At 33.3% G+C, this 11567-nt stretch overlaps 1 long non-coding RNA gene and 1 pseudogene across 1 annotated transcript; both read right to left on the reverse strand.

The window, feature by feature from the left end:
* Positions 1–630: 630 nt before the first annotated feature.
* On the reverse strand, positions 631–4997 carry LOC123195854 (annotated as a pseudogene).
* Positions 4998–9197: 4200 nt separating this feature from the next.
* LOC123195914 lies at positions 9198–9493 on the reverse strand. The gene is made up of 2 exons (XR_006497543.1): positions 9366–9493; positions 9198–9260 (listed from the first exon to the last, which is right to left on the reverse strand). It is a non-coding gene; the product is annotated as an uncharacterized LOC123195914 (long non-coding RNA).
* Between the last annotated feature and the right edge of the window lie 2074 nt (positions 9494–11567).

Genomic DNA, 11567 nt, shown 5'->3' on the forward strand with positions numbered 1-11567 from the left:
TGGCGGGGGAGGTGCTAAGTGAAGGAAGAAGAAGATGGTGATTAGTGAGAGAAAAAATTAAAAAAGACAGAATGGTGATAGTGCTGGAAATTAAAGGCCACTCAGTGAAGGAAGAAGGAGGGATCATTGCTTGTAGCTGCATATTCAAATTTCTTAAGGCTTTGCGGTGGTACCTTTTTCAGATTTGTAGCCGCATATTCAAATTTCTTTATTTAAAAAAAATATGTTTTCTCGTAATCTTTTAAGAATACAACCTATTTGAACAATTGCCCAGTATTCTTGGATTAAAAAGGCCCATATGAACGTAATGAATTAAAAATTTAACAGATGGTAGACAATGTGTAGCAAAACTAGAGGGTCCAAGATAATAGAAAAATTCTAGGACCCTAATTAATTATTCTATATAAAATTCAGGTGTTAATCAGAGATTTTAACTCATGGTCCCCTTGACCCCCTGGTAGGTTTGCCACTGACTGTTTGGAAATTAGGTGATCGTTGTGATGGTGCGATCACTATTTTTTTTTTTTATTTATCACAAAATTTGTATATTTCATAAATTATAATTAATTTTTATAATTAAATAAATAATATTCACCCTGTTACGAATCAGAAAACGGGGAAGAACCAAGCTCCACAAACTTCAACCTTCTTAGACTTTGAAATGAAACCGTAATTAGCTGCTCATCAATTACTTGTTGACAACTTTTGGAATGAAAATTTAGAAACTAGATACAATAACAAATTAACCCTAGCTACAGATATCATCAAATTTTCCTATTTAAGTGAGATTTAGAACATTGAACTGAACCGAGCTGAGACTGGTCTAATTTCTACTTTTAAAAGCAGATATAATGTAACAAGTATAAAAGAAATACTTCCTCTGCTTCATAGAATAAGATCACAAACAACCTACCACCATGAAACAGGACCGAGACCATCGTAATCAGCCGATCCCTGCAAAAGGAAATCCCAACTAATAATTAGACCAATGCATAAACCCAGAAAATATTGTGATTCAATCAAACCGATTATATTGCTAGTGCATTACAGTTTCTTTATGTACTGAGTTTGAAACACATCTTAAACAGAGTTTCAAATTCAGAAAAGAGGTGATTTAAAAGCTTCCATTTACATGTCATGAATTCAAAATCTAATTAAGCTGTTAGAGTAAAAGCAGCCTGTCAAAATTTTAAATCACGCCATCTCTAGAAAGTAGCAATCTAAATATTATGATCAAAGGCCAAAAAAAGTGTAAATTCTTTTACAATCTTAAATACCGAATACATGTAAAGTGGAAACAGACACTAAGCCAACAAAACACGCAATTATATAGGTAGATTAGGGATCACTTCCTTGAAGCATCATGAGAAATTTCTAAAAGTAGAAGAAAGAAGAATGAAAGAACATCCTAGGAAGCAACATGGCTACTACTATGCTCATACAAAAAAGCCTTTGAAGAAAAATAAAGACCAAAAAAATGAGAAAGCCAGAGGAAATACCAGTCAGTACTAATAACTTTGAAAGATGTACTTACAGTAACCACCATAGGGGCAAATGGCTTTGATCCTTCCGGTTGCTCAATAGGAATTGGAGGATACTTAACACTAATAACTCGAAACTTGATCTGACATTTCATATACCTAAAGTCAGTCAATATATATAAAATAGAAGTTTGAGAATCTGCATATATAGCAATTGCACGATCATATGAACCTCGTCTATTCCATCGATCGGATATTTTGTATCTCCAAATTCCCATATCCATCGGACATTGTACCTGCAGTAATAATCATAGGCAAGTACTACTGAACCAACAGATGTAATGCGAAGACAGAAAGATATAAGCAGAAAGTTATTTTAAGTTTTCAACACGTGCAAAATAGACCAGGAAAAGGAATCAGACAGTCACACCTTTTGTCAGGGTCAGACTCAGAATGAGATGGACTTGGCAAAAGATGAAAAGGTATGTAAATGTCATCAAAAAACCCAAGAGATACTGCCAATCATAACATCAAGATTTCAAAACAAAATTCAAACTTAGTTCACTAAAGGTACCAAAATTGTTAACATTCAGATACAAGCTTTCAAGACAATAAAGAAAGGACAAACAGAATAACAACAAATCTGTAGGAAAAAATTTAAGTCAAAGTTTAGGTCTGCTCACAATCTGAATACAAAAAGGTGAAAATTTCACTGATTATGAAAGCTACAAGAAAGAGTAGAATAAATTAATTCAAGAAAACGTCTGGCAGATCATCTTACATAGCAGATCTGGAAGGATTTCTGCAAGCCATATTCAGTCATGAGTGCTAACTTTGCAACTTATCACTAGAAATAACATGAAACTTTTACACCTAAAGGGACACCTGCTTGGTAAAGATGTGTTTGCCATTAGCATGGTTCAATTTCACCATCCCAGTCTGGGAAGTCAACTCATCAACTACTAATTGTCACCGTCGCCATGTTCCAAGCAATCACAAATTTCATCCGAGGAAAACAAACAAACACATAGACAAGAATGAGCAAACATGCAAGGATAAAATATTGCAGCAAGCCAAGAGAAAATGTGTAATGTGCTGTTCTATTGCAAGGGAGACTCCTAAAGATATGGAAGAGAATTCATAGAGCTATCTCAGAAGATGGAGAGCACGTTGAATTTCCGAACACAGAAAAAATTTTCTTGTCAAAAAACAAGGTGCTCCTAAATTCAGTACCACCAAGAAGACCTAAATTTCAACCACTAAATAGTCAAGAATACCACAACAAGACTTCAGTTTCAGCCATCAATGTCAATCAAGAATGCATACGAGGGGAATTTTTCTTCAAAGATAGGATGCTTCAATGAACCAAGGCCAAAACCTTAATTAAGTAAATAAGTTCTTCCCACATGTAAGCAAATATAAATTCCTAAAATTAATTGAGCAAGTTAATTAAGATTGCAATCAAACACATTCTTTAACTGGGGAAATGGATTCAATCCTAAGCTCTGCAATCAACACAACCAGCATATGCATGAAATGACCAGCAGAGCACTGTGTTCAATAGAAACTTAGACTAAAAAATTCATTGCAAGTTATAATGCATCAATCCGGATAAGAAAGTTTTACTCCTAAACTATCTTTGTGCAGGAATCTTGCATAGTTTTGAAAAAGGCTCACTACAGAAGACTTAAACAGAACTAGACAATCAAGTCCTCAGGAATCAGCAGTCAAAGACCATCTGATCTATAGTACTCATTGGAACTCATTAACACCCACAATAACCAAAAAGTTAAACACCCCCTCCTGCCCACAAGAATGTTAAATGAGAAAACCCATGCTTCTTAAACAAAAGCTATATATATACTTGCACAGGAGGAAATTGAATTCAGAAAATAAAACTAAGGAAAAGATTACAGTGGACACATATATATCAAAGTAAATCACAGAAAATTAAGATGCTGAGGTCATTGTAAGACACACAGCGCAAACCATTGGCATCAGATTCTTTGAGTTTTGCAGTGATAACCTCTCCCACAAAGGGGCGAAATACAACCATTCTAAACTCAACCTGCCAGATGAACAGAACAAGATTGTCAACAAAACTACAAATTGTATTTTATAAAGAGAATCCATGGTACAATAAAAATATCCTAATCATACATACCAGATCAATTTGATTAATAGTAAAATTTAAGATCCCTAATTGTTTATGAAAATAGTGTAAAAGAAAACGAAAAAGCTCACTTTTATATCAATTAACTAACATAAAGGACTTAATTAAGTTATGTTGCTAAAAACGTACACACATAAACAAATCCAAAACTCTGAGAGTTTGCACAAACATAGTTATTCCAGGAAATATAGAATCAAAAAAACACATTCCCATTGAGGACAACTAGAGATTTTATGTGACATCTCACTTCATTTCTTCTCTTTGGTGCTAAACAATGGTTAAATGGTAATGGGTATTGAGCAATGAATTAAAGTTTCCAAATACCATGACAAAGAAGCTTTACCACCTAACCTCCAAGGAATCTTCACTCCTCACCTTATTTTCAAAGAGTAAATACAAATAAAAAAATAAAATCACTTAGAAAAAATTTTGAAAAGTAAATACATATAAATATTAAAATAACATTGAAAAAGTAAATACATATAATTTACAAAACACAAACTTGCAGCACAATTTCATGCACATCCCCTTAACGTAGCACTGACAAATCCAATCCAAAGTAAAAATAATTACAATACAAGAACAAAACGAAGCAAATACAACAAGCACATTAATCGCTTGTGACAAAGCCTGAAAATGACTTGATGACGTCAAGGCTATACATAAGCATGGGATATAATCATATTACAGTTCATATATATACCGCATATGTGGAAGCACCTTCCCCTGGAAAAATAAAGCCACCTCAATTTTGCAGATATCATACACAGAAATGCAGAGTCCCAAATTTGCAACAACCTTCAAAACAAAAATAGTTATCTTCTTCCACATGATATCCCCAAAAGTTCATCAAAATCCAACAAACTTAAAATTAAAAAAAAAAAAAAGTGTAGAGTCAAAGTAAGGAAAGAAAAAGTCCCACATACCTTATCCAAGAAAATACCTTCTAACTCTGATTTAACAGCTTCATCAAGAGGATTGCCAAGGAGATGAGGCGGCAAACGCAATGTGTGCTCAATTCTGCTAAGGTAAAACATTTTCACCGTCTCCTACATTTTCAGACAAACAAATCGATCAAAGTACATCCAATAGACACTCAAATAGAAACAGCAACCGACAAACACCGCAAACGAGCGTGTGCCTACCAACTTCGATGGACCATCATTTTCAATAAAAACAGAATAAAATTAAAACATAAAGAACAAAACAAACCTTTAACTAGCGGTTATGATTATTCGGATAGGAAGTGTTGAGTCGAGTTAAGTAGAGGTAGCGGGGATCGGGGTGGGATGCAGCGGCTGTCACCAGGGGAGGTTTGGTGGGGGAGTTGAGGGAGCGGCGTGGCGAGAGTCGAATTCGTGCGTGGGTGCCGCCGCGGGAACTTGGAGAAGGATGTTTTTTTTTAAGGGAAAATACAAAAAACAAAATTAGTCGCAAATAGTTTAAATTATAGATAAATATTATATTATTATTTATACATATTATTTTATTAATACAAATACATCCAACAATCTTAATGCCAAGTAAACCAACTACTGTTTTTGCCCTATCGTGTTTGGTGTGCATATTAGCCTTTGATTGTTGGCAACATTCATAGTGTGCCATTTCTTTAGAGTGCCCAAGCAAGATTGCTAAGATCTCCTCTCAATTATGACCTCGTGGAAGATGAAAAATGCAAGGCTAATGAGTATCCAACACTAAGTTGGAGGGAAAAATCTTTCATTACGCAAAAATCTTGAGTGCAGTGGCTTAAAGAAGGAGATGAAAACACAAACTATTTCTTTAATCATGTCAAAGGGAGGAAGTGTAGAAATGTTATCAATGTTTTCCTCCTTGAGGATGTCTCCTTTACTTTTGAAAAAAACTCGAATCAATATAAAGTTAGTGAAATACTTTAAAAAGATTCTAGCAAACCCCCAAGAAGGAAGAATTGACAAGAACTTTGATAACTTGATTAACTATAAGATTATGAAAGAAATGACCTATGAAATGATCAGAGATGACTAATGAGGAAATTAAACAACCTTTGTTTGATATGGATGGGAATAAAGCCCTAAGGCCGAATGGTTTCAATGCTCAATTCTTTAAAAATGTTTGGGAGATTGTAGGAGAGAATGTGATTAATGTTATCCAATACTTCTTTTCACTAGGTTCCCCTTTGAGAGAAGTAAATTATACAATTATTGTTTTTATACCGAAATGTGAAAACCTATCAAGCTGCAAAGACTATAAGTCTATTTCTTGTTGTAATACAATTTACAAATGTATCTCTAAAATTATGGCAAACAAATTAAAAAACATTCTCCCTTTTGTTCATCAACAAAGCTCAAGCGACTTTTGTGGAGGGAAGAAAAAGTGGAGATAATATCCTCATGTGTAATGAGCTCTTCAATAAGTACCATAAGGGGATGGCCAATAGAAAAAGATGCATAATCAAAGTTGATTTAATGAAAGCGTATGATATGGTGGATTGGATATTTATTGGTATGGTTTTTTGGAAAATTGGGTTGCATCCTACCTTTGATAAATAGGTGGAAGATTGTATCTCTACACCTTCCTTTTCCTTTAGTATTAATGGGGAGCTTCAAGGATTCTTGAAAAACACAAGGGGTCATAAATAGGGGGATCTCATCTCCCCCTATATTTTTGTCATTACCATAAATATATTTTCTCTCAAACTTGAAGAAATAACTTCTAAAATGGAGTTTGAGTATCATTGGAAATGTAAGAAGAGCAAAATAACTCACCTATGCTTTGCTAATGACCTCTTCATTTTCTGTAATGCTGAGGTGAATTCTGTTAAGCTTGTTAAAGAGGCTTTGGATAGGTTCCAAAGATGGTCGAGGCTTATAACAAACAATGCTAAAAGTAATGTCTTCTTTTCAAGGGCATCAATTGAAGAGAAAAGAGCCATTAACATTCTTTAGTTTGAGGAAGGAACAATTCCTTTTAAGTACCTTGGAGTTCCCATAGTATCCACAAAGTTTTCCTTGAAGGATTGTAAACCTTGAATTGGCAAAATCTTAGCTAGTATTTCTTCTTGGAAAAGAAAATTCCTCTCATATGTTGGGAAACTCATGCTCATCAAAGCTATTCTATTTAGCATTCAAGTCTACTGGTCTTCTCACTTTATTCTTCTTTTCAAGATACATAAGATCACTATTGCTAAGCTTTGAGATTGTTTTTGGGTGGGAGTGGATCTTAGTCATAACAAGGCTAAAGTAGCTTGGGATGACATTTGCTTACCTAGAAAAGAAGGGGGTTTAGGTATTATGAAATGTAAAGATTGGAATAAAGCTATGATGGCCAGACATATTTGGGATATTTGTCTAATGTAACATCACTCCCTAAGTACTACCCTCCGAAGCATTTATTTTTTGTTTAAATACTTTAAAATGAACTCATCTAAAAATTGAAAATCTATAAGTGAACAAAAAATGTATATATCTTATATGAAAACTCATATGAAAATATTTGAGATCATAGAGTAATCATATACATGCCCATAGATACAACTATCCAACTATCTGAATAGGGCAAAAAATCATCAATATCATATGCATGTAACAAAAACTATAGGTAACCAGCCTCAGCCTGGATCTATCTTCATTGACTTGACCCTACCTTGTAGCTATCTCGATCACCCATATCTGCAATCATGAAAGAAAAGGAAGTGAGAGATAAGAACACTTAGTAAAAGGAAGGAATTAAATAAACTATCACCTCTCCTGTTCTAACTCACTCTCGGGACTCAATCTCACATCATACCTTCATAAGAAATTGAGGGGATAATTTAGTTCATTCTTTACGATTTGGGTCATACTTTGTCCCATTTGATGTCCATTTGATACTTTTTGGAAGCTAACTATAGAGATTTGACATTTTTTTAAGCTCAAGCTCTATTCCTTTCTCTTACTACACTATTTCTGAATCTGAATTGTGATCTACTATGAGTATGCTCTACTACGAGCATACCCTACTATAAATCTATATCCTACTATAGACGTGTCCTATTGTGAACGTGTCCTATTGTGAACGTGCCCTACTATGGGCAGTGTAGCATAAAGTATCCCATCATAATTCGTAGCATGCATGTGTGCTTATATCTTACTAATCTTGCTTCCATCTAAAGCTATCCATAACCTACCAAACTATACTCTTGGGACGACCCCTGAATCATGAGGCCCAAATTCCTTTTCTTTCTTGTCTTCTTCTTTTCTTTTTCTCTCATTTCTTTCCTTTCCTTTCTTTTTTTTTTCTTTTTCTTTTTCTTTTTCTCCACCTTTTCTTTTTTTCTTTCTTTCCAAAGCGGTAAATCACTGTTCATAGGACTTTTCACTTGGTAGAGTAGTTTTTTTGTTCATGCAATCTAATAGTTCAAACGGTCTCTAATCCATACAAACTATATATAATTGAAAAGAGGATTCAAAAAGCTTTTGAACAAGCTATAATAGCACTCATGATTCATCAAATAAGGTAGTCAAAATGTGGGATGAATTCAATGGCAAAAAACTGAATTTACTATTCATTTACTAAGGTAACCTTTTGTTCATGCAATTTAACAATCCAAACGATCTCTAATTCATACAAGCTATATATCATTGGAAAGAGAATTCAAAGAGATTTCCAACAAGCTATAATGGCACTCATGATTCATCAGATAAGATAGTTAAAACGTGGGACGAAATCAGTGGCAAAAAATTGTATTCACTGTTTATTTGGTAAGATAGTCTCTTTATTCATGCAATTTAACAGTTCAAACGGTCTCTAATTCATACAAGCTATATATCATTGAAAAGATAATTCAAAGAGCTTTCTAAAAAGCTATAATGACACTCATGATTCATCAGATAAGATAGCCAAAACGTGGGACAAAATCAGTGATAAAATGGTAAATATTATCAAACTCTTTACCATAAACAAACTAACACACATAGATATCCCAAATGGCAAAACAACATTTCTCAACTTTAAAATCATCATTTATAACATAGAGCTAAAGAACCAAAATCATAAAATATGAAACATACTAAGGATAATACTCTCACCTTGTTTCAAGCCAAACATTGCAAGTTAGCTCCTTCCTTTTTGTTTTGCTTCTTTTATCATCAAAACTACCTTAAATCAACACCAAACACACTAACATATTCATATAACATGCATTCAAGATATATATACATAGGTAAAGAGAAAAGAAAGAGATATTTTAATTACCAAGGCTGCCAAAGTGCTTCCTTTTGTTTCTTTTCTTATTTTGTCTTCCAAAACCCCTTCGATTCCTTCATTTTTCTTCACAAAACAAAATAAAACAGCATGAAGAAGGCTGGCTTCTGGAATGGATGGGAGAAGATGGAAAAAGCATAAATTTTCCTTTTTGTCTTTTCTCTCTTTAGATATATACAAACATTTCAATTAATATATATATATATATATATATATATATATATATATATATATATATATATATACATGTGAACATATATATTTAAAATTAGAAATGTCACAAAGAAAGGCTAAAAGACATTAATATCCTTGAAACGTACCTGAGGGTATTACACCTAAACACATACAACTCTGTTTGGGTTAACTGGATCTCTACCTACTGTCTAAAAGGAAGAAATATATAAGAGATTAGAGTTGTCAATGATAGCCCTTGGTGGTGGAGAGAATTGCTCCAAACAAGAGATGACTTAAAAAGGAAAATTAAATACCGAATAGGGAATGGGGAGAACACTTTTCTATGGATGGATAATTGACACCCTCATGGTCCTCTCCTTGATAGGTTTGGAGGTAGATTAGTAAATAAGTCTAGGCTAATACAAATGTGAAGGTAAAGGAAATCATTATTGGACAAACTTGGAATTGGCCTTTAGCAAACTCTAGAGATTAGATGAAGATTAAAGAATAGTTCAATGACAATCCTAAATGAGGAGATGATAGTGTATTATGGTTGCCTAAACCTACAAGTATCTTTTCCACAAGGTCAGCTAGGGATGAATTTCAAAATAAGAAAAGTGAGGTTGAGTGCACTAATGTGGTGTGACACAAAAAGATAATTCCAAGAAATTCAATTATTCTTTGGCTAGCTATAAGACAAATATTGTTGACAAAGGACAAGCTAATGAGGCATGGGATTGTGTCAACAACTACTTGTGTGTTATGTGATAAACATGATGAAGACATAAATCACTTATTCTTCTAATGTGACTTTAGCTTCTTTATTTGGGAAAAGGTGCTTAATATTAGCAATATAAGATATAGGAGTCAAAACTAGGGCAAGTATGTTGGGGAGATTTGCATTGATTAGAGAAGAGACAAGCTGAAGTTTTTGATGGGAAAGATAAGTCTTGGGGCAATAGTCTATGCCATTTTGAAAGAAAGAAATAATAGGATTTTTGCTAGAGGCAGCCTTATTAAGGAAAAGATAATGGAAAAAATAAAGAGAATTGTGCAAGATAATGGTTCAAAGCTTACTAAGGTTTGCCTAACCAAAAGCAACGTGTTAATAGCCAAGAGATGGAGATTACTATTGTGCATCTTCAAACAAAACCAACAAGCTCATTATCCTAGATGATGGTGATAGGATGCAATGTTTTTACCCTTAACATGTAGGGGTGTTAAAAAATTTTCAATAACCAAACCGAAATAATATTCAAACTGAAAAATAGGATACCTATAAAACCAGTTCGATTACTGGTCAAAATATTAAGAAAACTAAAAATTCGATTCGGTTTGCTCAAATTGAAAAATTGGTTAACCGATAAATAATTCGATTTTCAAATTTAAAAAATAATAAAAAATTTATCCTAAAAATTGAAACTTATCATTTTCTATTAACATAAAAAGTCAAAGGTTTATTTATAGAAAAAAAGCTTTTTATCTTTTCCTTTACTTCCATCCTTGACTGCTCTTTTTCTTTCTTTGTATATCTCCAACCACCCAGCCAGCTAGCGTGCAGAGTTGTTGCAATTGCAGAGCTGTCCAAGAAGCAAGCAACCAGGGATCAACACGTCTCATCTTCTTTTCTTTTCTTTTTCATTTTCTCTTCTCCATTCTTGCTTGCAACAATCTTCACTGTAATGTTATTTTCTCTTCTCTATTCTTGCAACAGGTCTTTATTATTGATTTTGGGCTTGCAAAAAGACATTGAAACCCTACCACAAACCGCCACATTTCTTATAGGTGAGTGTTCAATTGTGAAGTTCTTATCAAAAGCATGAAAATGTTATTGCCTTTTCTATTATCTATATGTCATGTGATTTTGGGTGATGGTCTGATTATATTAATCATATGAGTGGAGTTGACAATATATGTCTTTTTTTAAACTGGGGATATAAACTGCTACAACTTTGGTAGTTATGGACCATGTGGGATATGATATCACAGGGAATTGAATGTTTAAATCCTTCATTAAAAACCACTCATCCTAACCCTTCAGATCAAAGTGATAATATTATGCAATTTGTATTGTCAAACAATAAAATAATATTATCAATTAGTAGGTTTAACAATCTCATAAATAACTATGATATTTATCTTATACATTCACAAGCTGTGTAGAATAATGTTGGTATCAACATGGAAAAAACTTAAGGAAACCAAATTAATTGAGATTTGATCGAGTGAGACCGTCATCAATCATGAAGATGGGTCATAAAATAACATGTATAGTTGTTAGAGTCACTATCTCACCAACATGAAGGTGAGTGTTCAATTGTGAAGTTCTTATCAAAAGCATGAAAATGTTACTGCCTTTTCTATTATCTATATGTCATGTGATTTTGGGTGATGGTCTGATTATATTAATCATATGAGTGGAGTTGACAATATATGTCTTTTTTTAAAAGCTTTTTTTAATGTATTTTCTTAGAGATTTATTGTAGTAAATAATTTCATCATTGATCAGAAACATA

This window comes from Mangifera indica, chromosome 14, assembly GCF_011075055.1.
Source record: "Mangifera indica cultivar Alphonso chromosome 14, CATAS_Mindica_2.1, whole genome shotgun sequence".
Taxonomy (NCBI): Eukaryota; Viridiplantae; Streptophyta; class Magnoliopsida; order Sapindales; family Anacardiaceae; genus Mangifera; species Mangifera indica.